A 9000-nucleotide genomic window follows, 5' to 3' on the forward strand; every position below is an offset into this window, starting at 1 on the left:
AGAGGAAACATCCAGGTTCTGTGTGGCCTGGCCATGTTACCTCTGGCTTCCAGCCTCGCCAGGCTCCTTGTTAGTCCTTAAAACCTTTAGGATCTTTGCACTTGCTCTTCTCCCTGCCCGCAGTGCTTTTCCCTCAGATATTTGCATGGTTGGCTCCTTCCCTTCCAGTCTTCTCAGCAAGGCTATACTGGTTTCCTGGGACCGCCATAACAAAGTACCACACACTGGGTGGACAAGTCAATAGAAATGCATCGTCTCACAGTTCCGAAGGCTGAGGTGGGAAATTAAGGTGTCGGAAGGTTTGCTGTCTCCTGAGGGCTGTGAAGGAAGGATGTGCTCCAGGCCTCTCCCCTTGGCTTGTAGATGCCTGTCCAGGTCACATGCAGTCTCCCTGTATATGTCTCCAAATTTACCATTCTAACAAGGGTGCCAGTCATACTAGATTCAGGGCCCCACATAATGACTTCATTTTAACTCGATAACCTTTGTAAAAGACCTTATCTCCAAATCAGATCACATGCCAAGGTCTTGGGGGTTAGAACCTCAACATGTGAATTTTGAGGGGACACAGTTCAACCCATAACGAAGGTCTTTCCAGGCTGTCCTACCCAACACTTCACCCACTTTTCTGGCACTCTCCAAGCCCCTCGTTTTAGCTTTTTTCTTCTTAGAAACTTCTTATCATGTAGTGTACTACTACTGCATGTTTTACTTATCTGTCTTGTTTATTGTCTATCTCTCCAACTGGATTGAAGCCCATAAAGGAAGGCATCTTTGTTATGCTCATGTCTGTTTTCCCATCACCTAGAACAGTACCTGGCACATAGTAGGCACTCAAGATATGGAGCTGATGAAGGCTGTTGCAGATTAATATTAGCCTACAGGAAAGAGAGGGAGAGGGAGGAGAAGAGGGAGAGAGAGGAAGAGAAAGTTATAAATGCTTATAGTGACTGTCTCTACATAAAACCAGGGAAAATTCCCTCCAACCACAGAAGATACAACTAAGGCACAGTAAGCTTCTGTCCTTCTGAGTCTCATGTCAGAAATTATGATGCTTCTGTGTTGCTACCAGGAAGCCCAAAGCTTGTGAGGTGGAGCTGCTGTCCAGGTTCCTGGGCCTGTGGTGGACACAGAGAGGCAACAGGGAGAGCCTTGGCGTGGGGCCAGGGAGAAGCTCTCCTGGGAGCATCATTGAGTCCTCATAGAGGTGGCCCTGGATCAGATGTGAACAGGCCCAGGGGTGGATGAGCCTTTTTTCTTCCTGAGTATTAATATGTCAATGACAACAGTCCTGCCAACATCAGTATCACCCCCAACTCTGCAGGCTCTAGGCAGACATCTTTGTTCAGATCAGTCAGCAAACATTTAGGGAGTCATTGCTTTTTCCCAGCGTCATGCAAGTATGTGGGGATTCGAGAGGAAATCTCATATTTGCATCTCACTAAATTTAGCACGTACAGAGGACTCTCGTGTGCGTTGTCTATTTCCTCAACAGCCCTGTGGCACAGATGTTGCTGATTGACTTGTTAGACAATTGAGAGACTAAGGGCAAGAGAAGTAACTTGCCCGCAATAGAGTAGAACTATGGGTGCGAATCATCTGGCGTGCATCCAGTATTCATCATCAGCAGCATTATCATTTGAGTACTCACTATGTACCAGAAATTATACTAAGCACTGTACATGTATTTTCTCATGTTATTTCTCATACAACCTTTCGAGGGAGTTGGAATTTTAACCCTCGTTTTATGAGGTGCAGAAATAACAAATAACATCGAGGTGGAAACTTTTGCCAGTTCTCCCAACTCTTAAATGTCTGAGCCTGTTTTGAACCTGGCAGTCTGGCTGCAGAGGCGGCACTGCTGATCCTGTTCCTCACCCCATTCCCCCAGCCGGCCCACGCTGGGTGGGTGGGCGGCAAGACAATGCAGGGCGGTTCCCCAAAGAGTAAGGGTGGGACCTGCTGCAGGAATTCAGAGATAAGGGGGTTCAGTGTGGGGTCACCCAGGAGGGCTTGGGAATGGATGAGCTTGGCTTGGGTGGTCCTGGGCACCACATATCCAAGGGGTGAAAAGAGACTGAGGGGCCAGACGTGAGTGCTGGGTCCAGGCCAGGAGCCTGGGTGAGACGGCGTGGGGGAGGGGAGGGGCAGATGGCCGGAGCCGGAAGTACAGTGACAGCAGGGTACAGTTTACTCTTACTGTGCACCCCCCGTTACCTTCGGGAGGCAGTAGCTTAATACTCAGAAGCGGGCACTGCTGCGTTGATCCCAGGGCCTTTATTCGGTTGTTTATTGCAGGCATGCGCCCCTGGCAGGACTGTGGAGTCAGCATGGGGCACAGGACAGGAAGGGGCCAGGCGCTCCTTTCCGACTTCCACCCACTGCCTTTTCCCTTCCAGCTTGAGGCCCAGCCCAGGTCAATTGAATACAAAGGAGCATGCACAGTTCTTATTTCCCACAGCTGCCAAGTCACTTCCTTCGACAAAACAAAAGTAATTAGCTCTAGCGATCACAGATCTGCACCGGCTTTCCTAACGGCTGGGCCTGAAGGACCTCAGAGGTCTCCTGGTACAGCCCTCATCTGATGCACGAATTGCTAGTTGGTTCGAGGTCTGTTTGCACATCTCTAGGGAGGAAGAGCTCACCATACTTAAGGCAATTCTGGTGGCTTGGGCTCCTCCAGTGAGGCGTCTGCCAACCCGCTATCAGTGTATCCTTATCAGTCTAGCTTCAAGATTTAATACCTTGCAAGTAGCAAATAAACCTCACATATACTTATTTCGCAAATGTTTGGTGCATGTCGTTTTCAATAGGCATTTTCATTAGTAAGAATCAATCTCTTTACCTTTAGAATACTACTTTAAAGGGGGTCCCAAATTATTCGTGTCCTGGGGACATCCACCTGAACTCTGTGACCCTGAGCAGATACGTAGAGGCCAGAATGTGAAGAACGTGTGTGCAGGAGAGAGAGGTATAGGTCTACAGCCTGAGAGGTGCTATTGAAGGATTTTTGAGCTGGGAAAAACACGATCAGATTTGTGTTTTAGGAAAAAAAAATTTTTTTTTGAGAACAGTTTGGAGATTATCCGGGGGGAAATTTAGCCAAGAGGGAGGGAGAGTAGGTGGAAGGCTGCTGAAATGATTGACGTAACGGACAGCAAGGCTCACTGTGCAGGCTCTGGGGGACGGTGCAGCTGGGAGATGGGCAGGTGGCGTTGGGTGGGGAGTCAGGAGCGTGCCTGTGGTTCAGGCTGGGCTGGGTGGTGACATCACTCGCCCTGGGAGACTGGAGAAAGAGCCTTCACAGTTATGAGACACCAGAGAGCCACTGATGCTGCGGGACGTGGGGAAGAGCTTGCCGCTGCCTCAAGTCTCCGGTGTGGGCTGATTGCGGCTGAGACTTCAGTCTCTCTGCGGAGGTGGGGTTTTTTTGTCGTTGTTGTTTTGTTTTGTTTTGTTAGTGTCAGAATTCCAAGAACAAGTGTCTGTTACAGGGATTTTCTCAGAATGCTATGATTTTCATTCAAGTTCTAACTAGAAATTCCAGCCTCGAACCACACACAGACAACTTGGGAACCTTCAAAAGTCTGTGAGCAGGAAAGCAGCCAGGAGGAGAGGAGGGCTCAGCACCACTTCCGTGGCAGCGTCTCGGGCACACGGGGCTCCACGCTGGGATGGCCTGCAGGTCTTCACCCTGGAGTGGAAGGGCCATATATGAGGAGGGCCAGGAAGGTCCTTCACCTCCAGGCTGGGCTGGAGCAAGAGATTCAGAAGGTGGCTGCACGGCTTACTGTGGGGCTACCCTGGTGAGGAGTGAAGCGACCTTGTGGCGGAAATGCCCTGAAAGCTGACCACAGGGAATCCTAACCGAGTCCCCCTGGAAGACCCCCAGTCCGAGGGAAGGGACGCATAGTTAGGAGCCACGGTAAGGCTGTGGAGTTGGCTCACTCCACCCGAGCAAAGGCCAAGTCACCATAAGGAAACGAAATCAAGAGCTGTGACTTGACCCGGCTCTGAGTGTGGCTGGAGCAGGGACCTTGGCTCGTGTCCCCAGGAGCCCAGTGGACGCAGGAGCCCGGCCCGCACACAGCCTTGGAACCCAGCGCTTCTGCAGGCGTCTGCCCTGCTCCTTAGGTGCATCAAGGGAGCGAGCTGCTTCTGCCAGGGGAGACATTCCCGTGCTGCAGCCTTCAGGACCAGGAATACTTTACCAAAGATTAGCACATCTAAAGCTTTAGGAACCTCGTTGGTTTAAGTGAATGGAAAACAAACACACAAGGGGATCGCTGTGAGTCCAGGAAGACCTGAGAGAGCTGTTCCAGACGGGCAGCTCCGTCCCCGAACTATGATTCTGTAGTTAGTTCACTGGGGCCAGCACCAGAAAGTGCAGTTTGGGGTTTGAAAATATGAACAAGAACCAGCTGCTGAGGAGGTGGGAGCCTTCGTCTTCCCCTTCCCTGTACTGGGAATCCCAACGAAGAGAACCCCCACCTATTCTGAGCGTAGGGGACCTCCTTTTCTTCCCCTATTCCCTTCCAAAGCGGGGGGCATCAGGCTTCCTCTCCTGCGCCGCTGCAGGTCCCAGGCCTGCCCCCACGGAGGCAGTGATCACAGGATGAGGACAAACGGTAAAGCTCAGCGGTCCTCCTCCTCCTCCTCGCCCTGCTCCCCAGGGCCCTCCCACTTTCCCTCGTTTCACAGAAGTGCCACTTCCTGGCGATGAAGAGCCCAAGAAAATCACCTTCTGGCCTCCTTCAGCTTTTCCCATGTCGAGACAAGCCCTTGGGGTGCATGTGGGACGTCAGGTAGTTTCATCCATCAGGTATTATGCAAAGCCAATATGATTGCCCACACGTGGGCTGAGGGAAAGGACAGTTTATCAAGAAAAAAGTGTCCCGGGAGACTGTACTTCCTAGTCAGCTTAGGCTAAATTCTGCTGAGGTCAGCCCCCTTCCGCCCCCTGCTAATCGCAGGGGCTTCTAATGATAATGTTTTATTTCTTACTCAAGTGATACATTTTTTAGAGGCTGGAGACCCAGGTAGATGCCGACACCTTTACCTGGAACACTGCACGTCTCACAGCAGGAGATGTGGCCGGCATAGGCTACCTTGTAAAGCGTCAGTTTATAAACGCACAGGTCACTTTTCCCCCTTCTTTTCCCATTGAACAGAATAAGACATTTGGCCACTCCTGAGTTCAGTGCGGTGAGACACCTAATCCTCTTGCAGGGAGGGATCACCGCAGGCCAAAGGCCAAGTTCGACGCCAGTGAACAAGACGTGAAACCCTTCCTAGGGCGGGAGGGAGACGGTCAACGACCACAGTGTACATTCTCCACGTCTCCCCATTTCCGCTGAGCATGGTCACTACTCTCCTTACCACCCCGCCCAGGGCCTAGGCCATCACCACCAGGACCTGGAGCCTCCCTCAGGGTCTGGGCAGGTACGGAAAGGAGAGTTCCTGTCTCACCCCATGACTGCGTACTTGGGGTCTCCACATCCTAGAATGTGAGAGGACTGGCGCGATTTCCAACACAGGGTGTTTAGGTTGGCGACAACGGAACGGCAGTGTGAGTCAGGTGTCTGCGGGCTGCTTGGGAATTCTCTTCACCGACCTGTAGCTCTCTCCGTGGGCAAGTGATTTCTAAGTTCCAAACGACTGAACATAATATGCTGCCAGGACACAGGCCATGTAGCCCGCTACATCACACACAAAACAAGAAGCTATGAGGCATGAACAGTACCTTTAACGTAGTCTTATATTTGGAAAAGCAGTTTTAAAAAACACTTGAAAATACAAGATAAGGTAACAGTGACTTATATAAGTTTTCACCTTATATTGCTTGACCATTTCTACATATAAATTATTGCTTGCTAGCTTCGATAAATACACAGCACAGTCATATGTACAGAAGCAGAAAGCATGGAATCTGAGAAAGAAAATACTGTTAATGGCAATTCTGGTAATTCAACCAATGTTTCATATTTACCAGCTCTTATAAGGGTGGAAAACTACAAAGTGTAGTCCCTGAGAAGTTAGGTAGATACCCTGATTTCGGGTTTTCTATCTCCTAATTGTTAACGCAAGCTGACAATGTCACAGCAGTCCTAATCCATCAAACGTTAAAAGGCAAGAGTCCTTGCTTCAGGTCATCGATTTCATCCTGGTATTTAATAACCTTGTAATACGAATACAATAAATAGGCTATGCAAATAAATAGTACTCTGCTAAAAAACGTTTAGTATATACAGCTTTGCTTTATACAGTAGTACATTTTCATCTAACTTTTTGGCAATTTTTTTTTAAAAAAAACTTTGTTCCCCTACTAGTTTTAAGCACAATGGCCCACTCATTAATAAGCAGGCTGAAATTTTAAGGACATGTTTGAAGCATTTAAAAGAAACTCCATGTTACATAACTGCAGTGCCCCTGATTTTCCCCGTTTCAACATTTTTGCCGGGTCCTGAGAAGCTTGGAGTAGTTGTGCCATTTGGAAGCAAGAAGTTTGGGATCTGTGGTGTGTGTGACGGCTATCGCGAAGCAGCTGGGACGGGGGCCGCGGGGGAAGCCCAGCTCTGGGGATCCGAAGCCACTGGCACCCTCTCTCGCATGCAGCAGTTTCTCTCACTCGGAGGCAGGTATGCCTGAGCGCAACGCCTTCTCCCTGCCGACACGGAGGGGTGGGTTTTTATTTTACCCTCGCGCTGAGTTCAATGTACACGCCGTGTGACTTGTCTGCGGATAGCGGTCTAGGAAAATGAATTTATGCTACACATAATGAACGATACTAGAATAAAGGAAATGCAGGCCGTAATATCACTACAACCATTTGGCAATTGTACAGATTACAACAAAGAGTGAATCTGAAACGCTGAGTCTTTGGAGCATCTGCAAATGTATATGGGAAAAAAAAAATTTTCGGAAAGGTTGCAATTTTGCCTCTAGGAACTTGTCCTGCGCTAAGTTCTAAGCAGGGCAGGTTTGCTGGGCGTTGATGAACCCACAGACCCGCAGGCCTATCTGAGAGTCGTGCTGTAGCTAAAGGGACCCACTTCAAAGTGCCTGTGCCCCACTTGCCAGTGAAGGTGGCAGATTGCAGGTTTTCAGAGTGGAGCCTTTATGCGATCATAAAATCTAAAAAAGCTGAGAAGGAGCTTAGACGTCTTCCAGTCCACCCTTCTAGCCAGAATAAAACTATTCCAAAGTGGCCTTGGCAAGTATTTGGAGAAGGAATGTGGCCCATCCCTGTCAGCAAGAGCTAAGTCCCCCAACAGCCCCCCACCCCACCTTCCCGCTGGACAGTGCAGAGTCCTTAGAGCTTCATGTTGAGCTAAATCTGGCTCCCACGATTCTGCCTTGAATTCTTTAATTCCAGATTTACGTCTTCTCAGAACTTCTGAAATTTCTGAGAGCTGCTCCCTGGGAAATCTCTGGAGAGAGTCATTAAATTTCAGAAAGGTTTGGAGATTTTGACATTCAGAAGATGGGAATGCAAAAGCAAATCTAAACTAAACAAAATCCTCTCTTCTCTTTGCTGGCCTGAGAGCCGCCCAACCATGGCTGAAGGACACGGTGGACACGCAGCATTTTCTCCCCAGCCTGTTTCCACCATACGCTCACTCCGCCAATCACAGTGTGGTTAAACAGGATGTACAGGTGGCTTGTTCAGCCGTGTACGTATCTGAATTCAGGTCTGTGCTGAAATAGTTCTCCACTGGAACAACTGAAATCGTTTTAGATGGAACACTGTAGGTCTTATATGAATAACAATTTAAACTGTAAAACATAAAGACAATGTCAAAAGGGTCTTACACGATTAGACTAGCGAGAAAAGACAAGAACACAGGTGTGTGCTGTATGCTCGCTCTGTCCTCAGTGATTGTGAAGCTTTCCCAGTGCTTGATCGGATGTGAGAGACATCTGCCTGCTCTGGTTCCGAGGTTCTTGTCTCCTCCAGTGGGTCTCATTCCGTTTCCAGTAGCCTGGAGCACTTCTGAGTAGAGCAGCCCAGGATGGTGCCTTTCTATAAAATCCTGCTCATTTTCAGGACTGAAGTGTTACATGCTGGGACAGGCTGAAACTCTTTGAAAGTCTTACCAAAAATCTTCTCCCCATGTTTCCTCCCAGCGATTTCTCAAGCTCAATGGGGTTCCTGAGCCCAGGAAACAACACTGCTCTCAAGGTGTCAGAAAGCATCAGGGAATGAGATGCTGATGAGACAAAAGGGAGCAGCTCTGTACAGGCACCTAAGAGCTGAACAGGCAGGAGTGGTGACAGCTGCACCAGGATTCGCATGCATGGAAAATGAATGGACCTGATATCTACCTGGCAGGGGTGGATTTCATTATTGTATCCCACAAGGTTTTTGTTCATTTGAAGGTCGAGGGAGTTCTAACCAGTTCTTGAGAATACCAAGAGTCTTATTTACTAGACGAGGCCTAACCTATAAGAATGGGCATTAAAAAAAGACTTAAAAGACTGAAAAAAAAAAAAAAAGACACATTATAGAAAGGCTCCCTGTCTTGGTTGGGAGATGAACTATAGGATTTGTAAGTGTCCAATAAAAATCAGACATTTGGCTGTTTTGAGGCTCTCTTAATTTGCTGTAAGACAGGCAATCACCACTATCTTAATACCTAGCTCCTCTCCAGGGAGCGCCCAGTGCTTCACCCATCCAATCCCATTTACCCTCCCTGGACTAGCTGCCATCATCACACCTTTGAGCAAGGAGCCTGCAGAAGACGTGCAAAACACCAGGGCGTCATCAGGCGCAAGAACGCAGACCTCTGTGACTCTCTGTCACCGCAATCAATAGTTATAGAGTGCCTACAGTGCATTAGGCATTATGCTCTTTCAAAAATCATATTGTTCCCAAAAGGAAGTGAGAGCCCGTTTGCATGTGTAAAGAAAATCCCTAGAAATTAAACAGTGAGTCACTAAAGATTCCTATTTTTCATTAATGGCAAAACAACTTAGTCTAACTTGCCCATAGTTGCAAAC

The sequence above is a fragment of the Pteropus vampyrus genome, unplaced genomic scaffold (assembly GCF_000151845.1).
Source record: "Pteropus vampyrus isolate Shadow unplaced genomic scaffold, Pvam_2.0 Scaffold69, whole genome shotgun sequence".
Lineage (NCBI taxonomy): Eukaryota > Metazoa > Chordata > Mammalia > Chiroptera > Pteropodidae > Pteropus > Pteropus vampyrus.